Source organism: Bombus fervidus, chromosome 5 (assembly GCF_041682495.2).
Source record: "Bombus fervidus isolate BK054 chromosome 5, iyBomFerv1, whole genome shotgun sequence".
NCBI classification, from domain to species: Eukaryota; Metazoa; Arthropoda; class Insecta; order Hymenoptera; family Apidae; genus Bombus; species Bombus fervidus.
Genome location: NC_091521.1, coordinates 985,791 through 998,246, shown reverse-complemented (window position 1 = coordinate 998,246; position 12,456 = coordinate 985,791).

Below are 12,456 nucleotides of genomic sequence, written 5' to 3'. Positions count from 1 at the left end.
TTAAAATATTATAGAAAAAATAATATGTATAACTCGAACATCGAGGAAAAATGAAATAATAAATTAGGAATAAAAATGTTGATAAATGTTCTATTCTTTTTTCCTGACACTGTTTTTTCAAAGTAGCTTCGAAAAATTCTAGGCAATGTGTTTTTATATATTTAAGAATTTAAAATACAAATTTTATGAATTTCAAACGGGGCTCAAAATTTGAATCGTGTTTGTGTTTCTCGGATTTGTATGCGACGCTATGCAGCGGAATGTGGATAACAATGAATTTTTGACTAACCCCATAGAAATCCCGGATCCTTGTCACGACAACCTAACGGAAACCCGTTTCCTCTTGGTCTGGTCGATCGTTTATATTCGTCCGTCGATGCTCAACTGCTCGGCCGCTCGAGAATCGGAAGAGGGAGACGAAAAGAAGAAAAGGCAGAATCCCGTTAGCCTGGAATGGATCAAAAAGGAGTAGGAAAGGATAAATGGGCAACGGAACAAGGAGAGATAGCAGCACGGTTCGAGGGGGTGGCTCAACAGCACGGGTATAGTAGAGGGTAAGGGAAAAGGGGCGGGGGAGGGGGATGGATGGGGGCTTGGCGGCAAATTGAATCTCGCGCAAGACGTGACTGCCCCGGGGAACACCGACGCGGCTGTATGGTGAAAATCACGACACGACTCCGGCCACAATACGTATTACCTACGCTTCGTGAAAGTCGTCGTGGCATTAGCCAACGACGTATTCCTCGACGCCTCGTAGACGTCGACGTTGTCGTTGCCGTCAGCACGACGCGTCCCTGCTCGACTACTTGAATTTTCATCTACGTGAAAACCCATAGCATCTGCCCTTCGCCGTCTACGATGACGCCACGCCGTCGTCGTTGTCGAGTGTAAGATCTTTCGTCGTCCCTCTCTTCGCTCAGCAAAGATGGACGTTGGCTCATTTTGAAAAACGAACATCGTTTAGCGTTCAAAGTACTTCCTAGAAGGTCGTCGACGCGTTCGTCGTAGATCGTGTAAAATTACGCTCTTCGAAGATTATAATCGATATTACGGAGTCGATGAAATGGTTTTGAAATTGCTCGGTAACAATAATGCGAACAACTAGTTTATTATCGTATGAATCTTTAATTGATTTTTTAGCGTAATGCATCTGTCGCATTTATCGCGATAATGGTCAGGATTTTTTGAATGAATGAACAACAGCATTTGGAATGCTTTGTACAATGGCAAATCTAGATTTGAAATGCGAGGACCGTAGATGCCGCAACGTTCAACGCTCATGCGAAAACGAGACGTGGGATTTGCACGTCAAACGATGGCTGGCCTGCGGGCTCGACTACATCCGGATGAATGGAAAATTAAAAGCGCCAATCAGGTGACGGAACGCAGCCCTGAGCGCTGCCTCTGGAAGTGTTATTCAAAAGATACAAAAATAAATTTTTCTCTCTTTCCGTTCTCGCTGTTTTTACGAGTGACGACAATGGCGTAACTGTTACTCTTCCCGTTGAGCGTAGCCGCCTCCAAGTCTTGCGGAAATTCGGATGAATTTTTAGAGCGACCACCGCTACTCGGGACCACTAAATGCTAAACCTAGCAATTTATGAAAATTTATATACACCGGGTAAATTTATTTTTCGTCGCGCTACATTCCGCGTTCACGCAAGTATAAAAAATGCTCCCGTGTCTTTGTGTCAAACGTGTAAGATTGGACAATGTTGTAACGCAAGATGTGTCGAAGCTAAGTTTTCTTGTTTTTCGTTTATGTGTGACATCATTTTATATTATATCTTGAATAACTCTTATATTGTATACGTATAGTTCGTGTCTGTTATACATCTCGCGGATCCTAATTACGTTTCATGCCTTTGTAGAAAGTTTCTTATATTTTTATAAATTTATCGTTATTTCATTCTCAGTTAATGTCATTTTGATCCAAGTGTATTATTGCAAGTTTTTGTCTGATGCAAATGTTTCACGCCGGCATCACTTTTAGTACCAATTATCGCGCTTTTCGTTCAGTTCCGCCCGCTTATCAAAAGTTACCTAAATGCTAGAGCCACCCTTTCAATTAAAACGTGCAAGTAGCTCGTCACGCGATCAGCAAGTAACACCTTTCTCTAACCCAATTAGAAAACGGGTCGTTTCCGTTCATAAGACGGCATTTGCATAGCTTATTGGATTATTTTTATACCTTTTAATGTCAGAACAGAAATTTCTAGAACGGAAATACTCACAAAGAAAAACGATTATCGTGTGCTACTCGCTTGTCTATTTTACTTCTCTAGTTTAATTTACTTATAATTCTCAATGAGAATTAATTGTAAAAAGTCTACCAAATAAAAAAAAAAGAACTTTTTTAGTGAGGTCAGTGGAGTGTTTTCTCTTTAATCTTCTTTTTGTGAGAGTTTTGCTCGCTTCAGCAGCCAGCTGGTTTGGATGCATTGCCGCTCTTCCCTTGTATTTTTCTGCCTACCTGCCGGTATTTACCTGTTGGTATTTACCTGTTGGTATTTTGAAGCCTGCGTACATCCTTGTTTCTGACGTACCATGGGGCGTTGATCATCGTTCTCAGTATCTTCGATTGTAGCGACTCTAGTTGAATGTGTTGCTACTCTTCCCTTGTATTTTTTTGCCTACCTGCCGATTTCTTCTTTGATCGTTGGTATTTTTAAGTCTTTGCGTATATCCTTGTTTCTGACGTACCATGGGGCGTTGACTATCTTTCTCAGTATCTTCGACTGCAGCGACTCTAGTTGAATGTGTTGCTACTCTTCCTTTGTATTTTTTTGCCTACCTGCCGATTTCTTCTTTGGTTGTTGGTATTTTTACCAACTTGTTTCTGATGTTCCATGGGGTGTTGATCATCGTTCTCAGTATCTTCGATTGTAGCGACTCTAGTTTATTTATGTGGCTCATTGTTGCTGTTCCCCATAGCGGTGTTCCGTACGTCCAAATTGTTTTTATTATCATTTTATAGATTTTACTAGTTAGCCAGTACATATGTCTTCTTTTTATCCGTATTTTGTCTGTAATTGATTTAGTGTGTTGCTTTCGTGTAAGTTGTGTGTCTAAGTGGGGTCCTAGGTATTTAACTTGCCTTGTCTGTGTTATGTGGGTGCCATTCAATTGGATATTTGGTGGTTTCTGTTTTCGTAGTGTAAATGTAATATGGTTGCATTTACCGGAGTTTACTTTTATTTCTTTATCTTGTAGCCATTTTTCGATGTGCTACTTGACGATGATTTTGGGATCGTCGAAGATCAGTTATTTGAGAGCTTTATTAACTTCAATTCAGAATGTATCCATCGTGTACTACGACATCATTTAACACGAATACTTCCCGTGTAAGGAAGAGAAGAAATAAAGCATGCGGGATGCAAAATGTTTCCGGCTCACATTGGCAAGAGTAGTTTTATAGAACGATGCACAAAAAATTTCAGCTGTACTCCAGCAGGAAATTTAATAATAAAATACATTTCCCGATATCAGAGTTTCATTGGATAGATTGACAGTATACGTCAGTGTCAATGCATAACGTACGCATATCGATTAAGTCAGATCGATGTGGCTTTTGCTCCAATTCCATCGAGATTAAAACGAACGTATCGTGTTCCCCCGGATATTGCTATCTAAGTCTTTTTTAGCTGATTTTGATCAGTGTACACGGGATCACTTGCGAGAACAATGAACTTTGACCGCGAAATTTCAATAGCTCTTTGTCAATCTTCAAAGCGATTGATTGATGTGCTAGACTGACAAACGAATTTTTCAATCTACTTTTTTCAGAGTAAACCATTGAAAACAGCGATGAAAAATTGGATTTCCGATACAAACGAGACATTTCCATAATTTATTTTTTTCTAGATTTTAACGATTATATTTGTGAATTAGAAATGGGTACTGATATTTTTATTACATTTTGTTACATTGTGCAGCGTAGACCGGATAAAATAACGGAACTAAACAAATCCCTTTGTAAATTTATATAAAAATTTGATAATTACCCTCGAAGCTATAAATGTTTGTTTATCGTGCCATATTGATCCACTTATCTCACGTTCATAATTGATAGACATTAATTAAACTTCAGTGGAAAGAGCTCATAAAACAGAAGTGAAAAGTTTCTTTTGATCTTTACCGTATACTACTTCAAGTTATTGTTAAATTTATTAAAACACGATGCATAAAAAGGAAACCGCCTTTTAGATGCTAAATGTTTAACTAACAGTATCAGTAACAAGCAAATTCAATTACCCTTTTCTATCTATATAACATCGTAAGCATCGTAAGATAAAATTTATTACAGTTTTGGTATAAAAGGAGAAAGGAAAAGAATAAAAGTAAAAATAAAGGTAAAAAATTGCAAATTTAAGACTATGGCTAATAACTTTTGAATGATTTCCGTAATCGAACGAATTATTTACTTGTAAATGAAAATGTGTATGTGTATAATATTTAAACGCAAGACGAAAGTAAATTAATATACTGATCAAACTTAATATATTAACTCGTGAAAAATATAACATAAGTAATGAAAAAAAAATCAACAGGAAAGTATATGTACACAAAAAGATGTATTTAATTTTGGATATTTTATTCATTTATATTTACTACAGATGCACAAACATTCGCAATTATCGGTAGCTTGATATAATGAAAACGATGTATACGATATGATCGCGTATGATATTTTTAGATTTTTAAAAAAGCTCTCGTAAAAAATTTTCTACGGAGACTTAACGCCGTTGCATTAAGGCGCTATTTCCGAATATTGCAATTCAATATGGTGGTCATGCCGCAAGCATCCGTGCAGTTATCGTTACCGTGAATCATGATATCGTAGAGGCGGTATACTGAACAACATCTCTAGCTTCCCGTAAGCATTGGACACTATGGCGTCGTACAAAGTAACGAGGCCGTTAATCTGCTTCTTTTCTATAATGTATTTATCCGATGGTTAAACTTTATCGGTGAACTCAACACATACGACACGATTGCCGAATCGTGAATGTATCAAAGTTCAATTATTATTAACCAATTATTCTTTATATAACAGAATTGAAAACGCAGGAAATTAGACGTTTGAACGAAAGTCTAGCAGAACATTTGATCAAACGGAGAATCTATCAGGTGTTATTTTTTATATCATTTTGTTATGTTAACTTTCCACACATTTAAATTCTTAATCTCAAATGCTTACTATTATTTCGATATTATACCGATCTATTAATTTCTCCATGTGCATTCTCGATATACTCCATTGGACGTGTCTTTAAATGTAAAGTCGAGTGGTATTTGTGCCGAACTCGATTGCATCTTTAAAACTGCAAACTAACCTTGCGCAACGGCATTCAACGCGAGCGTTACATAAACTTTCCACAATTCTTCTTTAACTTGCACGAAACAAAATGAAAAGACAAGACGGAGGTTGAAACGGTGGTTGTATGGCATGAAGCGGCACGAACACATTCATAAGTTATGAGAGTTCGGTCGATTAGATCGTTTCTGGCAATTAGAAAAACGGAACGAGTTTGTAGACGTAGAATTCCTTGACATCGGTTAGTCATGTTAGTCCGAACCCTTCTCACGCGTTTTCATGGTTCACCGGGTATAGAAAACCAGCCTAGAATCGATTCGTATCTACTGAATTAATTACGCGCCTATTTTCTTTCTTCCCGTATTGAAACCTTGGCACCAATCGCTGCGCCATTTCCACGTTCATCGATCCTAGGAATCAAGCGCGCGGAAATAAGGCAGACTGACGTCTTTTCCTGGTCGAAAGATTGCATGGAAACTAGAAAGGTAGCTGCTATAAGGATAGCGCGTGTCGAGAGGATCCTTGATCCCTGTTCGATATTGTCAATTTACGGAGATATTAGTTTTCGTAATGCGGAACGAAACGATGGCAGTATCGGATAGAGTAAAATTTGTGTCCTGCCAGCTTTGGTCGTGCTTACGTTAAACGAATTGTATACGTTAAGCTGGCTAAAAGGATATAGAAAATAATGTAGGATAGGATATTGGTTTAACCTCGTCAGGCGTGTATCGGTGATGTCGATGAAGTTAGAAAAAGATAATTATATTTCATTTAATAAAAAGAATATTATACTTGTACGTAGTTATTGAAAGCGTACACACAGCTATTGGAAGTAACGGAATCACTTTCTCAGATTCTCAGTAACGAGAATCACGGAATTTTGGTAAAAATAACATCTACGCGAACAGGAATCCGGCAGCTTGCCAACAGAAGCGGACAAACGAGTAGAGGGTGCGCGCGCTTCGTAATGTTCCATGCGAATCCAACTTAGCGTGAAGAATGCGGTGACTAGTGCGACAAAGCAAACAATACAAGCAATACGATATTACGCTAAAGTCATAATAAGTTATTTATGATGGTACATTATAGCACCACGTATTATATTTCCAGCTACCGCATTGTCGTGCATACGTTGTATATACGTTCTCGTTCATAAGCATTTGGATATCTACAGAAAATGAAATAAACTTGAAAAATAATTAGGATTTTCTTAGGATGTTGACGATTATTATCTTGTTTGCAATGTAAGGCTGTAAAGAATCCATATATTTTATGGTAAAATAAACATTTTTTAAATGATTAAGTTGTATTGTTTTCTCGTCCATACTTCTTTTCTCTGTTACTGATTTAATCTATTTTGGCGTTTGTATCTTATTGTATTTGTGTTATATCGCATCGTATAATTATATTTTATAATATCGTATTATTGTGTATATATATATATATAACATATAGATTCGATAGTTCGTTTCCGCCCTTTATTTATTTACTAAGACCAGAGGAGACACTAAATTAATGTTCCTGTTTGCTAGCGTTTAACAATGTAAGGCGCGCTTTTAGTACTCGCTATCAATTTTGCAAACGAATGTAAGGTGCTATTAGAATCGCCGCAATCTTTGCATTCACGGCAGCGCAAAGAGCTTAATAATAGCAACGAATGCAAGAACCTTAGATTCATGGCTTGTTCACATTTCTCAATTGTAAATTGAAAACATTTTAATTCGCGTCTCCTTTACCAGAAGAAAATACACCTGGTTTGAATGTGTTAATCATCAAATCGAATAATTTCAATTAATTTCCTAAATTAATTTACACGTATATAAGTATATATAATTTAATAATAATATTGGATCTAAGTTTCTCTGCCTTTCTCTTGCGTTTCATACGGGACACCAAGCAATTACACGCCCCTGGTAGAACATTCCTAAAATAGTAATATAAACGGATAATAAAGAGATTGCTAAGCGGAACAAATCTCTTAATAGGCGAATTAATTTAATCTAGTAGAAACGTAGTAGATCGTGTGGGCAGTATGAAACTATGTGCCAGTGAATTGCGACAGTACTTGGAAACGCTGAAACTAGATAGGTATACTGGAATTCACTATAAACTCCGACCATGACATTACAGATTCATGAACTTGTGGTTTAACAGGCTTTACTAACAATAAACCTTTCTCAGTGTAATATATATATATATATATACATCTTTTACATGTATATAATATTTTGAACGTTTCACTTTTGAATAAAATTATTTTATTTCCCGCTATTCTGAATTATTCATTGATATTTTTTAGTTAGTTATTCTTAAACAGTAGCTTCTCGTATTTTATTATTAAGTTCCTTCATTTTCCAGTTTTAAGGCATGAAAAATACCTCGGTTATAATCTAGAGTTGCAACCGGTACGAAGAAACAAGAAACAATCGTCGATAATAAAAAGTATAATTATGAATTTCAGTCGTAAAATTTACCTTTAGGTTTAATTATTTCCTTTTGTTGCATTATTTCAGTATAAACACCATGCAACAAGTCATAACTGTGCTGTTTTCTTTTAAAACCTTCAAAGCTACTGTATTTTTATTCAGCTACAAAGAAACTTACTCCGGGACGAATAAAATAGGTGCCATTTGTGACGACCACGGGTTTACTACCAGCTTTGGAAAGCATCGTAAATGGAGGGAATCTTCTCGTGGATTCATTTGTTTCTACTGTTTGCGGTCTCATGGAAAAATAGCTGTATTATTCAATTTCGCCATGAACGTAAGTATAAGATATGAAGACCAGTTATGATAGTCAACGAACATCGTATCAACGCGATGTAACCAACGAAACAATGTCCTTTTTTAAACGTGACAATGCCGTTTAAATGTCTTCCTATTCATGAATTTGAAATGATATGATATATCAACACGTTCTTTTGTGATCTCTGCAAAAATTTTAAACGTACAAGCCGGAAGTTACCATAATATGCTAGCAACAAAGGGAAATTTTTAAGGGAAATTCGCATGTTTGCTCTCGTTCATGCTTTATCTTGTGTCTTCGATATATGCGCTGCTATGGCGACAGACACGATCCGATAAAGTTTTGAACTATGCTATAGTTTCGTAGTATTTGCTATACTTTTGTTTGCAGGACCATCGTTGACGACAAATCCCTTGGCAGGTGCTATTGCTTCCCTAAAAGCATGGCGTACCAGTTTGGTCGTGCCAGAAATCAATGTTACACCCCCTTTCCGCCTATCCAACTGTTTTCCAGCATCTCCGTTTCTCTTTCTCTTGCTTGTCATTGCGACCGAACGATCGATAGTTCGAGCCATGGCTTTAAAGGAAAGTCACGGAAATCGATTTCAGCTAGCAGTCCAACGATGACCAGTTACAGACTTTCAAGCAGGAACTGGATGTAACTCGATCTTGGAGTTAAAAATAATCAGGACAGCGAACGATAAATATATCGTTAACGTTATTATTCTTCTTAAAATAATTAGTGTCTTATTATTATAAAAAATTAAAAGAATTTTGCGTTGTTATATTATTCCATTATTTTACACATACCTGTGTGTGTATAGTTAAGTATAATTTATTTTTAAATAACTAATTGAGGTGGTAAAGACGTGTTGGGTGTTACTAAATTACTCCGGTGTATAACTTTAACAATGTTCATTTCGATGTTGGTGTGCGTCGTTTTAGATCGTAATGGACGCACGTCGAGCTCAAGCGATGACGATACAGAAGTGATATAAACTTGATACAGACTTGATACGACCTAACTAAGACTATTTGTCTGATTGCCTAACCGTGCGACTACCAGCGTCAATCGTGAACTGCTATGAACGACTGTGTTGTATTATGATCGACTATGGAACGACTATCGTCTATCACGAGCTTTTCTTCATTTCCCTTTTTATAGTCCAAAGATTAATTTTTTTACGACGTCCTGTCCTCGAACAGGCTAACACTTGTGCTTCAACCCTGGAACTTGCTCTACGGCCATGGACCGCTACGTCACTCCCTTACCAGTGGTAACGTTATTTTTCTTTTTTTTTTTCTTTTGTTGTACAATGTTTGTCGCCGGTAGGTTTTACATGCTAAACTGATTGCATTGGTTATCTATAACCTTTCTGTAATCTTTCAGGAAAGCGAACTTTCCTGCCGGCGTGCATGACGTACCTATTTTCCGGATTTTTCTCGCTCCGAACTACTTGCCCATCCTTTCGATTGCTTTGGGTTTGAGGCTGGGTTAACACGCTGTGGGGGTCGGCGCTGTTTTCGTGAGGTTGTCGGTGCTCGACGTCGTCGGTTATTACAAAAGCGGGTTTCAGTCGGTCTATGGAAACTATTGCGTTTTTGTTGTTGATTTCTACTGTAAAAGTTTTATCTCCGCGTCGTATTACCTTATATGGTCCGCCGTAGGGTGGTTGTAATGGGCTCCTCACGGAGACGTTACGCAAAAATACTTATGGCGATAACGCGAACTCGAGGAAGAAAAAAATTCTCTTTGTGCCATGTCGCGCAATCGGTTGAGGTTTAATTTTTTTCATTTGATTTGATCCGAGTTCACTTACTGAGTCCCGGGTAAAAAGAACTATGCCGGCAAACGTATTCCGATGCCATAAACCATTTTGTCAGCCGTTACGTTCATCAGGTTCTCCTTAATGGCGGTTCGGATGCCCAACAAAACAATTGGTAAAATCTCTACCCAGTTGCTCGTATCGTGACATGTGATTGCTGCTTTTAGTTGTCGATGCACGCTCACCATCCCGTTGGACGCGGGTGATAGGCTGTCGTGGGTAAATGCTTGATGCCAAGCAACCGGCATAATTCCTCCAATAGTTTTGATTCGAATTGGCGTCCTTGGTCGGATGTTATTCTCAAGGGTACGACGAAACGAGCTACCCACGTAGAAAGAAATGCTGAAACAATGGTTGACGCCACCATATCAGCTTTGGGTATTGGTTAGGGCCAACGCGAGAAAAGATCGATACGACAATTTCGGCAGCCTTGCGAATATTGCATCACGACAATGTTTATGTGTATGTGTTAAAAACGACCTGCTGACGCTCTGAATGTTTCGGTTGGCGAGGATACTTACCTGGTGTCTTTACATCGCAGACACGGAATGCATTGTCGCGACCAGTTTCGACAGTCCTTGTTTATCGACGACCAGACGAAACGCGTCGTCACCAAGTTTTGTATAGCGCGCATTCCAGGATGAGAAAGTCCGTGTAGCGAATTAAATACGCTGCGCCGCAAGGGTTTCGGTGCATACGGTCGTACGGTGTCGCCTGATACGTCGCAATACATTTCCACGTCGTGATCAGGAAAACGTATCTTTTTTAATTGTAACGCGTATGTGCCGAAGTTGACGATGTCGCGTAACTCGGTGTCGTTCTCTTGCGCGGCAGAGAGAGTGTAGTGGTCTACGGATTTCCCTATCGCTTCGATCCGATATAAAGGGTCTGCTACATTATTGTCTTGTCCTTTGATATATCGTATGTCAGTCGTAAACTGTCCGATGTAGTCGAGATGTCGGAATTGACTCGGCGAACACTCGTTGAGATGCTGATGAAGACTAAACTTACCAGTGCCGGTCAAATTGATCGTTTTCAAACTTCTACACAAATTTAACCATATTTAACCACGTGCGCTACTAATAAACCTACGGTTGCGCGTGCCGTACGCTACAATATAACAATCTTTATCACGTTCGTCACTCAGCGTGATTCGGCTAAGTTTCCTTCAGGGCCTAAATCCGACCGCCGGTATGCAGAACGTAAATAGAGCGACAAGCAGGAATTCATCGTTTATCGCCTTCGATTCATTATAAGCAAAAGATTATTTATTTCTGAAATGGAGAAAGCGATAAGTTATCCAGCTAGAGTAATCCGAGGGATCTCATGGCAGATATCTCAGATCTTTCTTTTAGTCGAGAAGCATACTTGTGAAACGTACATCAGTAATTTTTTCCTCCTCAAAATGTTCAGTAAACAGCGTAAAAATATATTTGTAAGTGAAGAGAGTAGTGATGACGGAGTCTATAACTATTTTTCGAAGTATCCAAAATCACCCCAAATGTGTTTGAAATGTTTTAACGAATACCACACGATATAGGATAATGTAATATATTATCCAGAATGTAAATTAATAAAAAGTGTGGTATGTGTTTTTAATATTTTTATGTTGTATATCCTATATACAATATCGTATATTTAATTAACTCGAACAAGAAGAGCGTCGCCAGCCGTTGGTGACGGGGCCCCCACGAAAGTATACCCGTTGAGTAGATATGTGCGACGTGGCGAGGAACATATTATAGTAATCTTTTAAGCAGCGCCTCACCGCGTTGGTAGGGTCTTACATGAAGAATTTTACATGGATATGAATAAATACTCACGGCAACAAAAACATTTTATTTATTAATACTCCATTCTCAAGATATCGATGTCTCTATGTGACTACGTGCACTCAGGAACTGTAGCTCGACAAACGAACGATCTAACTGTTAGCCGACGTGCAGCACACGTCATTTTTATTTCTGTGACAAATGTCTATCATCGTCGTGATATGCATGTCACTGGCGATTTTGAAACAAAAGCATCTCGACGCGCGTGGCACGTCTTTTTAGCGCAAGTGATTAAACATTATCATATCGCTTGATAATTTCTGAATTTTCCTAAAACATGCATATAATATATTTTTAGTTTGGTTTTTTTTTTCTAAGAAAAAATTATTTTGCCTCGCCCACCGCGGGCAGTCAATTTGACTGGCCGGTAAAATATTTTAGTTACTCTTAAAATAAATGCGATCAGTGCAACGAAAAGGTTATCTCAAAGTCAGATGACAAACAAAATCAGTAATAACAAATAATAACTGTTATGCCTGTAACCTTGTTATAAACCATAATACATCCTTCGATCAAATGACCACCAGCTGTCAAGATATATCAGTTCATGCCCATAATAATCCTAAAGAACCGCCATAAAATTTAGCATTTTTTATGGTCCATTGTTACAAACATATTAAAAGTCGAGTAATTTTTAGGGTTATTGCTTATTGCGATAAAACACGGGAAAAGCTGGTTCTTCCCAACCCCACCCTCGAGTAACCATTGGTATAGAACGACCTGTGGTGGATTGCGAG